Here is a 13,199-nt window from a genome sequence, read left to right as displayed (position 1 = left end):
CTAGCACACATTTGCAGATATCCCAAATTGCACATCCCTGGGGCCAACGCACTAAACCGTGGGATTTCCTGGGGATTAATAGCCTGTTTCTGGCAAAAGTTTGCTGCACATGCAAACTAGCAACATAACAAATTTTCACCCGAAACTTTGCAGTGGGATCAGGCCTAGTTATTGTATCTCAATGAGATGTAGTTATCAATTTTGTTATGTTAAAACCAGCTTAGAAAAAGATGGATGAGGGGAGATATGATTGAGGTCTACAAAATCCTGAGTGGTGTAGAATGAATAGATGTGAATCTATTTTTTACTCATTCCAGAAGTACAAAGACTAGGGAACACTCAAGGAAGTTACACGGATGTAGTAACAGCAGTTAGCGTATTTGGGTTTAAAAAAAGTTTGGACAGGTTCCTGGAGGGAAAAGTCCATAGTCTGCTATTGAGACAGACATGTGGAAGCCACTGCTTGCCTTGGGATTGGTAGAATGGATCACCACTAGGTTCACACCGGTGCTGCAAAAATAAAAATATTTTTGTAGTGTTGGAAATGGTGACCAGGGGGTGGGAACTACCATCAGGCTGTTGTGGTAGCCCAGCAGTACTTACGTTTTAGCGAGTGGTAAGCCCGCATTGAGTTTACTGCCGCTTTGTAAAAGACCTCCTCGGTCTTTAATCTTCAAGGAGGTAATTACCCCACTATCACCACCACCTACATTCCCTTCACCTCTCACTGATACAAAACACATATGGTGCAAAAGGGAACATTGGAACAACTAGAACTTGCTTTTGCTTGAATTGAGATGCAAAGAAATGTACTAAGTGTGTTGGGGGGGGGGGGGGGGGAAGAAGGGCTGCAGTCTATTCAGAACACCTCTATTCACTTACTATGTCACGCTTGATACCGCAATCATGTTTCTCCTCTGTTACAGAAAATCCATTGGTTACCTATCAAACAACATATCATCTTCAAACGTCTCACCCTCACATTCAAGGCTTTTGGTTTTCCAGACTATCTTTCTTTGCTCACCATTCCATAAACACCAGCTCGCCTCCTCCATTTTGTTAATGATTGTCATTTGATTCTCCCTGCTCCCAAATTCGCCCAGTTAGAATTCACCAGACATCACGCATTTTTCTTTGTAGCTCCATCCCTTTGGAACTCACTTCCTCTTTATATCCGTACTGACTCCTCTTTGAAGAGCTTCAAAACCAAATTAAAGATCTGCCTTTTTTTAAACAGGTCTTCAGTCCCCCCTTAGCTTAAACCTGATCTGGTCTGCAGCTATTCTCCATAGTACTCCCCTTCCCCCCTTCTACTCCTTCCTTCCCCTGCTCATATTGACCCCTACTAGCCCTCTCTCCCTTGTTTTCTTCTCTTGCTATGATTGTTCACTATTGATTGGTATGAGTGCTCTATTGGCTGTGACTGGTATATTTTCCTGTCAATCATTGTAGTTCCTTTCTATTTTCTCTTGCATTGTTTTGCATTAATGTACACCGCCTAGTTCAAATCTCATCTCAACAAACTATAACTATAAACTTGGAAGGGGAGAGTTAAGCACAAGGGGAGGGGGACTGATTCAGATTTACATGGGTAAGAGGTTTAGAACCAAATATTGGCAGTTTTTGAAGGGAGGTATGGGGCATGGGGGGAGTCTGCTTTGGGGTGGTGTATAGTGCTGGTGGGGGAGGTTGCATCTGTATGTGTGTGGAAGAGTACATCACACAGGGCTAACTGTTCCTTTAAAGATCTGGGGTGAGGGACCCATGATGATCAGTTGGAAATATAGTTCATGAATAGTTTCCTCGTGCACTCCTAAATCTTTGAATGTTATTCATAATGGTCACATGAGCATCACAGCTAAATATAATTTTTAATACTTGATACACGAACTACTTTGTAAATAGTTCCCTTGGACATCTAGCATCTAGATATTAAGACAATTCACTCCATTTATTCATCTGACATAGTAGGGTAAATTTTCAGAAGTGAACCTAACTGCAAAGTCACATGCACAATTACAAGCATGCACAAAACGTCTGACTTTCAAACATGATACCTGCATACATTGTATTTGAATATTGACTTATGTGCTAAACGTACTCATGTAACTTTACCTGTTGCATAACAAGGCCTAATGTTATACAATAATTTTAATTTGTGTATAAATTCATAACATTCCTCCTTCCCCCCAAATGCTTTATTTGTATGCAGTCAACTTTATGCATGTTCTGAAATTCAACAGGCAATTTTAGGCAGCTGAAAATCTATTTAAATGCATACAGCTGACTTCTATGTGCAATTCCTTATTTTTGCATATGTAAACCTCAATTAAGGGGTATGTTTACTAAGGTGCGTTAGCGTTTTTAACACGCCTTTAAAGTTAAGGTGCGTTAAACGCTAATGCACCTATACATTTCTATGGGTGCATTAGCATTTAATGCACATTAACCATTAATGTGCATTAACCACGCTAACGCACTTATAGTGCACCTTAGTAAACATAGGCGTACGTTTTTGATAATTTACTTGGATATAGATGTACAACAGCATTAAAAATTTAATCTTGAATGTCTATGAGTTTTAGAGCAGGTAAAAATAAATTTAAAAAAAAAGCATTTTTTTTAAAAAGAAAGAATGGTCTTACCCATATATGTCATGAAACTATATACAATGTAGTTGTTATTTTTCATTGTTACCAATATATGCATCCCTCATGTACTTACAATAATGTCAACCCAGATAAATCTTTGACTTAGAAACTAGCAAGGTCATGTTCTTTAGTGAATCTTGTTAACAAGCATCAGAAAGTCCAAATGCACGATTTAGAGGTAAAGAAAAGACCTGCTGCAGAGACAGAAAGAAGTGAGAGAAAAGATTAGTTCAGAAGCAACAAAGAAGGACAGGAAACAAAAAAATCCCAAGATAGGTATTTAAATACTGAATTCTGAAAGTGCAACATGGCGATTAGATTCTGGAATTTTCTAGTAGAATCATTTAAACTACATTCATCCTGTGACTCAGAACCCACCTGGCTCTCATTGTGGCTCTTCTTGGCTAATGATTTTCTTTTAAACGGCACATAATCAAATGAAGCTACTTTTTGAAGTTCAAAATTACAAAAATACACAATAAGGTGTTTAGTCCAAAGATTTGTCTTGTAAAGAGCCTTTCTTCCTGTCAGCAGCGGGTGACTACTTGGATGTTGGGGGGATCCTTAGTTGAGTCTTGACTATCCTGGGGAGGGAAAGGCCCAGGAGTACTGCTCTGTTCATCAAGGGATGGGAGAGGGTGATCAAGAGATTTTTTTCTCCAAATGAACTATTTTGTTCTCTTTGAACCCATTTTTTAGATTGTAAGCTCTTCTAGCAGGGACTGTCCTTCCATGTTAAATTGTACAGCGCTGCGTAACCCTAGTAGCGCTTTAGAAATGTTAAGTAGTAGTAGTAGTAGTAGTATTAGTATAAGGAAATCTGAAGACAGTGTATGTGTGTGTGTGTGTGTGTGTGGGGGGGGGGGGGGGGGGTTGTTCAGCACAGCATAGGACCCAACTTTTCAAAATGACTGGATAGTGCAAAATGCAACACAAATGATCCTTCCAGGGACTCATTGAAAGCGTTTGCTCAGTACTGGGTGTGCTCAAGCATGCATTGTACTCAAGAGTACCTGTGCTGAGAGTATCCTTTAGCACATCTGACCCACAGTGAAGTCTAGAAACACTACAGAGAACAATTTTAAGTGGCAAAGATCATCATATAAATGTAAATGCCGACCTAGGTATTTAAATTGATAAGAATGTTCACTGCTACTATGGGGGAGAATTCAGTAAATGGAGTCCAAAGTTATGCGCCTGCATGATCTGTGCTATGCTAGCATTCAGAAAAGGGCGCTCTGCATGGAACAACCTTTACAGAATACTAACTTATGCATCTCACGCCTGACATTGGGGACGAGCATTTGTGCCTGCCAAAAGTTGGTGTAAATGTTGACATCCAACTAATGGCAGTTAGGCACATACATGACATTATTCTATAACACTGCACCTAAATCCTGGGAACGCCCCCATCCCCCACCTTTGTATGGTCAAATCCCCTTTGGAGTTGCAGCCATAAAATTTAAACATACATGTTATAGAATAGGGCACAGGGCAGATGCGCATGTAACTCCTAATTACTACTACTACTACTTAACATTTCTAGAGCGCTACTAGGGTTACGCAGTGCTGTACAAATTAATTACTGCCAATTAAGTATGTGTTAACTCCAATAATTGGTTGTTAGCACCTAATTGATTACTAAAGGGGTCTTTTTCTAAGGTGCACTAGCATTTTTAACTTGCGCTAAAAATCAGCTGGCGCTGAGATCTAGATTCTCTATATGGCACCTAGAATCTAGGCACGTCTGATAGAAGCACCTAGGCATATTCTATAAGACGCGCCTAAATTCAGACGCGATATATAGAACATACTGAGGCTGGGTGGATGCGCCTAAATGTAGGCGTGTCCATTTACGCCAGTGAAAAGCTGGTGTAAATGGTTGCATCTAAATCTAGGTGCATAGACCCAAATTCTATAATGGTGTGTGTAGATTTGATTGATATGCCTGGCACGCCCACACTCTGCCCATGACTCCACCCCCTTTTTGGCTGCAGACATTGGAATCTATGTGCACCGCTTTACTAAAGACGCCTAGAAAAGCATGCATGAAAATTCCAGTTATGGCCAATTAGTTTTGATATTTGGTTGTTATCCGCCAATTATCATGACTAAGTGGCTCTTTAAACAATTGAGATGCGGGCGTAGATTAGGTGCATGCACAAATCTATTCACGTGCTTCCCCACGCCATAAATAGAATCCCTTTGGCTTTAGCTTCAGTTGTGCAGACAATATTGTTTTGGTGAGCAAGAGTTTCTGCAACGTAGAGCGTTTTGTCTTGATAATCAAGAAAGATTTTACTATATTTAAAAAGAACTCATATGACTTTGGAGGAGATTTTCATTACAAGCCAGCAGAACAACTGTTCTTTCTACTATTCCATTCAGAAAAGCGGATGGTATATCTGATTACATATGGTTGAGAAAAGACTTCTTTATAATAGATATTCTGCTAGGATTAATAACTTTATTCACAGAAAAAATACATAGTTTAAGGATAGGATATGATAGAACATAAAGTAATATATTACAAGGAATGGAAAATCACATGTATATATGATTACAAATGGCATCTAGTGCAGGGTATAGTACAGCAGGAAAAATGGCCTCAAAGAGCTTCCAGATCTGAGATTAATCTGTTGAAGCTAATACGGGTCAACAGACCCTGCCTTTATCTTTGGCCTAAAAAACCTAATGATGTTCTAACATTCCTGCTGGTTAAATTAGTCTCATGAAAATTTTTGTGCATCTACATACTTTACTTAAGCACCACTACTTATCTTTTCAGTAGGTGCTTCTAATCAGCGTTGCGTGCTATGCTGTGCTTTTGTAGTAGTTACGTGTATTCTAGCCGGTCTGCACCCAAACATTGTATAGTGTATATGATTACAAAAACAAAACAAAAATATGTGATTATATATTATGCAGTAGGAGAATGGTTTAAAGGATATCCAGTCGTACAAGTAGTAATTGTGAAAATATGTACTTAGCCTGAGTAATGCTGGTTAACAATGAAGAGTGAATTTTAGGGGAAAATATAGAGGTCACAGTACCATATATGTATAGATTTTAAAGCAAATTTGTGATTTGTAAGATTGCATTTTCAATAAAGAATGTGAGTTTGACATACATTTTTATAGTTATCAAATATGTAGAAATACTTATTTATTTAGATTTTGTTCTCACCTTTTTCAGTAACAGCTCAAGGTGAGTTACATTCAGGTACACTGGATATTTCTCTGTCCCAGGAGAGCTCCCAATCTAATGTAACTGTGACCTCACCCTGGGCACGATACTTCACCCTACAATACCCTTAGCATACCTCGGGCAAAATATCATGTATCGGACAGGGTTAAAGTACAGACATTAAAACTAACCCCGTCTCCCCATTTCTAAAATGGGAAGAGGAAATAAAACTAAATTGGTTATATATTTTAATGTAACTCAGGAAAACAAATGACATTTACATTGATAATTCAATAACTTATTATTTTTATTTATATGATGGGTATGTGTAAAGTTCAGATCCGTTTAACAAATTCAATATTTTTTTTTTTTTAGTACATCAACAATCCAACAGATCAACTTCTCCTACGTTTTATCAGATAAGTATAATTTGATCTTAGCAAAATTCATTAACTAAATATGCATTTAATCTTAAAGTTTTGTCTAAACATTCCCCTCTTCTATAAGAATTGATTCTTTATTATTATTTCTTTTTCAGGTCCCTCATCCATCAAGCAGGTAAGTATAGTTTGTGTTTTTTCTCCCTTTTCTTCTTATAGGTATATCATGGCTCATATCACCAAATCGCAAAGACAAATTAGATAAGTATATTTTACTAATCTAACAAAATTTTCTTCTCTAATATATATAACACAACAGTACAGTATTTCTTAAATTCTCAACAACTGTAAGAGCTGATTCTTTGTTTTGTGTTTTCTTTTGCAGGAACTTCTTCAAGGAAAAATAAGGTAAGTATTATAAGTCAATGTTTTTAAACAGGGCCTGGTTGATTCTGGCTGATATATTAAAGGATACTCCTCTCCAGCACTTTTGTATGAATCTCTCTCTCTTTTATTGTTGGGTACCGGTACCGTGCTGTTTTTCTTTTCAAGATGATAGCGGGTATACTGCAGGCAGGAACTGGAACTCCTCCGAAGGACCTACTACTCTAAGCTGTAACCAACTTAATAAGAAAAACCTTAAACCTTTTCTATCCAGTCCACTCATATTAATATGCAGTGGCTCATTATAATTATTCCTTTCCCTATCTAGCTGTTCCCAGGTAAAATAAAATATGATTGAACATCCCTATCTAAACCCTCCCAAACCAATAAATCCCCAAAAATGTATCACAATTTAATATAAGCACTAGGATTATTAAATCCTATGTGTTGATTTTTTTTTTTTTCTTTCTCTGCAGCAGGTCACCGCTCTTTCAGAGACAGGGGTATTATAATCATGAGACTTTTTTTCCCCTCTTCCTTAAATTGATGAAGCTCACAATTACTGGGGTGATTATTTAGTTAAACCTTGTCACAAGGCAGATAACCCCTCACAGAAGTATTTTGAAACTCACACCAGTTCCTTACAAGTTCACTTCTATTAGTGAGCCAGACTGGTACTGCGCCCAAATATTTTATTTATCAAAGACACTTCTAACATATGAAGTTAAATTAAGATTCAGGCAACAGCTTTCCCATCCAAACCAAAATCACTTGCCTAAAGCCTCCTGACAACACGCGAGTGGCTTTTAAAATTAAGTTTTCCCACTGCAGACACACACCAATATTTTTAATTGATTACCCAAACCTCTCAAAACTCAATTTAAATGTATTTCTTGGCTGAACTGCGCAGAGACCACTTTTACAGGTCTGCACAGCCTTTAGCTTACCTCCCAACTGCCACACAAGCCGTTTAGAACTTAAGTATGTCATATATGGCACAAGCCCAGCATGAGCCCCTGCACTAACCTAACACTTTGCAATCCCCTATAAACATACACTTTACATTAAATTATGACATTTTCAGCAATATACAGCACTTTACACATATTTGAATACATTTTCCTTACCTCATTTAGCATTTAACTGTGTTTATTTTTAAGTTTTCTTCTGCACGCGTCTGCTGCACTCCCTGGCACAAGCCAGCATCTGGCTCGTGCCATCAGCTGCTTCTCTCCCTCCTCGTGGCTTCCCCTCAGCGCGTGCCACCCAACAGCACGCCCGCCAACACATTTAGAAAATAAAAAACACCGGAGAAGTGCACCGGAGCACTTCCCCCTTCTTACTCTGTTCCACGCTGGGTTCCCTACCCCGGAGCTCACCCTCAGAGGCATCCCAGGTAAAATAATTTAACCCTATATGGGTTACACTAAGCTTGTACCTGAGGTAATGGAGGGTTAAGTGACTTGCCCAAGATCACAAGGAGCAGTAGTGGGATTTGAACTGGCTACCTCTGGATTGCAAGACCAGTGCTCTAACCACTAGGCCACTCCTCCACTCTAACTATGTTGAAATTTTATTAAAACCCAGGATAATAATTTGTAATATATAGAATCCCAGGGTAAATACTGGGATGCATCTCAGCGTTTAAGTGTGCCTTAGTAAAAGACACCTAAGTTTATGCACGGATCTGGGAACCGTTTCCAAAATTGACCAACCTATACAGAATCCATGGGCATATATACAACTGGAGCACTAAATATACATGTAGTGCAGTGACCGCTGCCACTGCTATCCATTTAGGGGTAAATTTGATCAACTTTTTTGTGTGGAGGTAAACCCTGATTTGCTCATGCAAAAGGGCTTTTATAAAACTACCCCCAAGGTTATCCCTTGCAGTATATATATGGTGCCTGAAAATCCGCATGGAAACTGAAGCATATTCTATAATAATGTGAATAACTTAATTGGTGAACTAGCTAATTGGCGCTGCTAATTGGATGTTGACAAGCAATTATCAGCATTAATTGGCATTAAGATTTATGCGCACAACTCGCTAATTGTATTCTATAACATGGTGCACCTAAATTCTAAGTCACGTGGTGTGGCCATGTGCATTATTATAGAATACACCTGCTCTGCGCCTAATTTAGACATTGGGATTTACACCAAATAGAATGTGGCCTAAATGGATGTGACCAAATTTGGTCATATGGCGAGCCACTCAGCATATTCTACATACCACTCAGAAATTTAAGTCTATTCTATAAAATTTAAGTGCACTTTACAGATTATACATAGGCGTAATTTTTTCTGCACGGATTTTCAGGGGCCATATTTAGAATCTAAACCTATGTGTGTATAAAGCAGGCAAGGAGAATATTTGCACCTACTTTTATTCAACCTGACAGTAGATGTGTTTGGGGAAGAAGTTTGGTTGGAGACCAGGCAGAATCCCGATACGTGTTTGTATATACATAAAGAGAAGGGCAATGAAAATAAAAAGCGGATGGGACGACTTCCCTATGAGGAAAGGCTGAAACGGCTTGGGATCTTCAGCTTGGATGGGAGATATGATAAAGGTATATAAAGTACTGAGTGGAGTGGAACAGGTAGATGTGAATCACTTGTTTACTTTTTCCAAAAATACTAGAAATAGGGGGCACGCAATGAAGCTACAAAGTAGTAAATTTAAAACGAATCGGAGAAAATATTTCTTCATTCAACATGTAATCTCTGGAATTCGTTGCCAGAGAATGTGGTAAAAGCAGTTAGCTTAGCAGGGTTTAAAAAAAGGTTTGGATACCTTCTTAAAAGAAAAGTCCATAAGCCATTATTAAAATGGACTTGGGGAAAATCCACTGCTTATTTCTAGGATAAGCAGTATAAAATCTATTGTACTGTTTTGGGATCTTGCCAGGTACTTGTAACCTGGATTGGTCACTGTTGGAAACAGGATGCTGGGCTTGATGGACCTTTGGTCTGTCCCAGTATGGCAACACTTATGTATTTATGTACTTATGACTAGATTCAGTAAATGGCACCAAAATTTGGGTGCTGAAAAAGATCTGTGTGATGCACTATTTTATAAATGCCACTCTTGAGTTGCACACTGTTTATAGAATAGCGCTTAGTGCCGGGATCTGCACCCAAGTTTGAGCACAAGGATTTATACCAAATAAAACCTGGTGTAAATCTTGGAATGTAGGTTAGGTGTGAATCCCCGGACTCTATAGTACTGCACACCCTTTTAGTGAAAGCCCCTGACCCGCTCATGCCCCCCATGGCCACGCTCCTTTCAGTTGCTCACTAAAAGATTTGTATGCGGATCTTTATAGAATAGCACTTAGCAAGATGTATGTGCAAATTCTAATTGGAACCAATTAACTATAATAATTTTGTTTTTTAGTGCCCAATTATTGTTAACAGCTCATTGCTCAAGATGTACATGCAACTTGTAATTTGGGTGTGCAATTTTGGGCATAATATCTAGAATCTGGGAGAAAATGCATGCATTCTTGTATACTTCATGTGTTAACTGAAACTTGATCAAGTCTCTAAAGACTGCTCTGGACTTTCACATTTTGACATCTTTTTTTTTAGAATGGCTTTTGTTGATTATTATAGAAATAAAGGTCCTTTCTGAAGACAGTCTACTACTTGGTCCCATTATCCTCCACTATCCTTAATTATAAAGAACAACGTTGGATATTTATATTGAATTCAGTTGCTCCTGAGGGTTTAAATCATGAAATAGAGTGGATGACAGTCATTTAATTAAAGCTTTTTCCTCGGGAGGTGGAGTTTCAGTCTGGGCTTCTGGGATTGGTCCACGTCATGAATCAGCTGGAGTGAAATGTGCTAATGAATATATAAATAGAAAAACGCTGTAGCCATTTTGAAAATGAAGTGAATGTTGGATGTTCCGTAAGCTCTTTAGAGGTAATGGTGAACTATGGATTGTGTCTTTGAAAGTCTGATATATTTTTTGATGTTATACATCAGATTTTTTACCCTGTAGGAGATGTACCTTGAGACAGCAAGTGGCGCGAAACATGAGTTCATGTCGGATTAATGAACATCTCTGATATAAGAAACGACTTTGTAAAAAAAGACAGTTAGATAAAAGAATTGAAGAATTGAAGATTCTTGCAAGTTAAGTACATTTTATTATGGACTTTGAACTATGAAATCTTAAAAAAATTGAAGGGTAAAATTTAAAGATTAAAAGATTAAAGAATTAAAATTTAAAAAATATTGGATCAATGATGAATACATGCCCACCATAAGTAAGTGCCTGGCTCACGTATATAGCCTGAATGGTGGCGACATGGAGATCTGATAGATCCATTACACTACTCCCTAAAACATTTGTTGGTTGAGTTTAAATAAGAATGGATAGGAGCTGGGTGTTATAGGATTGTGTACAATAAAATGATGCCATTTAAATTCTGAGTTAGGCAGCTCCTGACAAGGCACATTGGCAACTATCTAGGCCAGCATTTCAGGTGGCCACCTATCTTGCTATCCTCTTCCAGTAGCCCTATGGTTTGCACACATCCATGAAAGGAATGACCTGTGACCTTTGTTTGTTCTTATTGCTAGGGTATCCCTCTAACATGGGAGCAGAGAAGTAGCCTAATGGTTAGTACTAGTGGTCTGAAAACAGCAGCAACTGGGTACAATCCCCACTACAGCTCTTTGTAACCCTGTGAAAATCTTTTAACTCTCCAGTGCCCCAGGTACAAAATAAATAATTGCATATAATATGTAAACAACTTTGATTACAACCACAGAAAGGCAGTATACCAAATCCCATCCCCTTTGCTTAAGGTTGTTAAGCTGCAGTTTGTCATTCTGATACTGCATGGCAACAAGAGGCTTCCAGAAATTTCTCTTGTCCATTTGTCTTCACAAGAATTTAAGCTTCATGGAGCAGGGGCAGGTGCTACAAATCTCCACAGAAATAGTAGTAGAAGGTAGAAATAATAATATTCCTTAGACCTTCGATGAGTGTTGCTCTTAAGCAAAGAGCCCCAGAAAAACTGACCCTACTGGCCTTCACCGTGGCGTAATTCACTTCCTCCTACATAATCATTTTGCAGATGTGTACTTAATGGACATGTATTATAAGTACTGTACCAATTTTACTGCCATGTGTAGCTGATTTAATAATGACACTAATTAAAGCCCTAGGGGGTCTTACTAGTATCTCTTGAATTAACGTAATCTTCTTCCATTTTCTGTTCTTTGCGACTGGAATCTTATAACTCAACTAGCATTTTCTTATAAAGGGTAACACTGACTCCCCAATCCACTTATATGTAATGAACTTTCCCTTGGTTATCACAGACAGAAAATGTGCTTGCATAACTGTTTCAGTGTACAGAAAGGAGTTATCACTAGAAAGAATGAGAAAAAGTGGAAATAAAAGATAATTAGAAATTGCCTTTTAAAAAAATAATTTAGAAAACTCTGCAAACCTTTTCTAATTATTCAAAAGAAAACTTATGGGAAACATAATTTATATGTTCACAGAAATGTTCACATAGTCAAAATTCCTTTGATTTATTTTAGGGGATTGATCATTTCTTCCTGTTCCTTTTTTGCATTTCAAGTTCAATCAGAACTGAGACCAGGATCCAGTGCCTTAATCTGTTATTCATAACCACATGGGGATATTTTAACCATTTTATACCTTTTCCCAGCTTCCTTAGCTCAATCACTACAGTATCAGTCCTTGGCTGGGGCCCGGACCAGGGCTCTTTTAACGATGTGCTTTCATCAAAAATAAAATAGGACATCTCATCAGAATGTCCTATGTTATTTGTTTTCAATTTCATAATGAAAGAAAAAAGCATGTATTTAATTTTTCTTTTTATTCAGGGGATCTCTGTCTGTCTTTTCCTTCCTGCCCACACCCCACCCCTGCCACCATGAAAGAAATCCAACAAAAGGCCCCTGAGCTTGCGGAGCAGGAGGGATCACCAATCATTTCTGCCTCACCACTTCTGTATTAAAAAATGGCAGTGGCTGTCCTGAAATAATTATCGCAATGGCACTTACCACCTCCTATTTAGAAGGCATTAACTTCCGGACTGTATAAAGATCACCCAAATTTGGACACGGATCCCAGATCCGCATGCAAGCTCATTAGTTATTAATTGGCACTAATTAGATACTAAATGCGGATCTGCCGATGCGCTTTTCTATAACACTGGACACCTATATTGTCATGCAATGCATCTCATAAGAACATAAGAATAACCATAGAGGGGCATAATCGACCAGAAACGCCTATCTCCATGGGCGTTAATCTCCGAGAACGGGTCCGTGAAGGGGCGGAGTGAACCGTATTTTTTAAAAAAAATAGACGCCCATGCTTTATTCGCCAAGGTGTGAGCTGGGCGTTTTTGCTTTTCACCGATAATGGAAAATGAAATCGCCCAGCTCAAAAACGAATAAATGCAAGGCATTTGTTCGTGGGAGGGGCCAGGATTCATAGTGCACTGGTCCCCCTCACATGCCAGGACACCAACCGGGCACCCTAGGGGGCACTTTTACAAAAACAAAAAAAAAGGTAAAAGAGCTCCCAGGTGCA

The 13,199-nt window shown here is 38.5% G+C and overlaps 1 protein-coding gene across 5 annotated transcripts in view; it reads right to left on the bottom strand.

Annotated features, from left to right (window-relative positions):
- The window catches only part of GLIS3 (GLIS family zinc finger 3), a 680,540-nt gene that overhangs the window by 191,960 nt on the left and 475,381 nt on the right, over positions 1 to 13,199 (bottom strand). The gene's annotated exons all lie outside the window — the stretch shown is intronic.

Source organism: Microcaecilia unicolor, chromosome 2 (assembly GCF_901765095.1).
Source record: "Microcaecilia unicolor chromosome 2, aMicUni1.1, whole genome shotgun sequence".
Classification (NCBI taxonomy): domain Eukaryota; kingdom Metazoa; phylum Chordata; class Amphibia; order Gymnophiona; family Siphonopidae; genus Microcaecilia; species Microcaecilia unicolor.
The sequence above is the reverse complement of the archived record's forward strand: the minus strand, read 5'-3'. Positions and strand labels throughout refer to the sequence as shown.